The sequence below is a fragment of the Limulus polyphemus genome, unplaced genomic scaffold (assembly GCF_000517525.1).
Source record: "Limulus polyphemus unplaced genomic scaffold, Limulus_polyphemus-2.1.2 Scaffold3439, whole genome shotgun sequence".
In the NCBI taxonomy this organism is placed as follows: Eukaryota; Metazoa; Arthropoda; class Merostomata; order Xiphosura; family Limulidae; genus Limulus; species Limulus polyphemus.
In genome coordinates, this window is record NW_013669049.1 from 108,982 (window position 1) to 110,731 (window position 1,750).

Below are 1,750 nucleotides of genomic sequence, written 5' to 3' on the forward strand. Positions count from 1 at the left end.
TTTACAAACGTTTTAACAACGAACGTTAACTTCAACAATACTTTTTGACTGCAGTTCAATTACTCACTACCTACACACACACACACATTACACTGTTCCCGTCACGTTGTGAGCGTCTTATATATATACCAGACTAATATATATCTAGTAAATGCTAGGGCATTCACGAAGGAACAATACTTATCATTCTGTAAAATTCCCATATACTTGTACCAAGGGTATGTCATAAGGCAGGCTGATTTAGTTGATCTATCTAACTTAAATCACTATAACAATCAGTTTAAGTATTTGCTGACATGTATTGATGTGTTTTCTGAATATGCATGGTTTGTCCCGCTCAAATATAAGAAAGAGGTGACACTCGTAAAAGCCTTTAAGCTAATTCTAAAACAAGGTCGTAAACACTGTAAACTTCAAACTGACGCTGTAAAAGATTTAAATAATCGTCTGTTTCAACATTATCTTAAGGAACAAGACATTCATTTCTGTACAACACATAATCAAGTAAAAGTGTTTATAGTTGAATATTTTAATCGTACTCTTAAAATTAAAATGTGGCATTATTTTACTCATAAATAAACGTAAAAATATATTATAGTGTTAAAAACCTTAGTTTGTATCATTGCAGTATTAAAATATGACCTGTAACAGTCTAAAATATCACGCTTTTACAACCTAGGTTCAGTAAACAATCAGTTTATTAAATTGTAGCAACACTTGGAATTAAAGTTAGCACTTACAGTTAATAAACATAAATATCAATATTAATTATTTCAAGTGATGAAATTAAGAAAACGAACCAGAAGAAGAAAAACTAATTACAAAAAACAATAAAAACAAAATATTCCAAATGGGAATTTGTAGCTTGAGTAAATAATGCAGACACTCTTTCCAGCCTTTTTTTGTTTACTTTTTTGTAAGCTTGAAAATATTGATCTTGATTCAGCTTGTTTCTGTACTTTTCTCATGATCCCTATTCCCCCCTTTTAAATTAATAACATTGCATTATTCATTTGCTCAAACTAAAGCCTTATCCATAGGTCTTTGATAATTGACAGGTGCATTTTTAAGACCAAAAGGCATGACTTTCATTTGATAAGTTCTGTTATCAGTTATGAAGACAGTTTTATGTCGATCCTTCATGTTAACCCTATTAGACCCAGCTATGCAAATTGCAAATAAAACCCTATAAGACCTGGTGCCATTTTAAAATTCCTTTCTGTGTATGTCACAAAATGTTACTCGGATACATTCAAATTTTAATTTAACCATATTAGTATCAATCTATTTTAATGAAATTAGCAGTATCAAGAACATTATAATTCAAAGTCTTATCTAAGTTTTATACCTTTATTTAAAAACAAACCTCTAAAACAATAATTAAAACTTCAGTTTTGTTGTCACTTGATGTGCTCATGGTTAAAAATTCTCAACTTTTTAGATGATGTAGAAGGAACAAGTGTGTGTAATGTAGACGTTTTCGTGCAGACGTTCAAAGTACACGTTTATAGATTATTTATTAGTAACTTGAGTCGAATTCCAATTTTAGTTATACAATTTTCAAGTTGAAGATAAGCCACACCCACTTTCGATTGGTGTTGCTAAGCGACTGTTTTAACTTGAATGGCATGCTTATAACCAATAGAAAGAGCAGATATCTGACTGTAATGCTTCAAGCTTAGCAGGAAATATAAGATAAATTAGTTTACAGAAGTAAAGCAAATTGCCACTAAGTCCATTGCTGAGATCA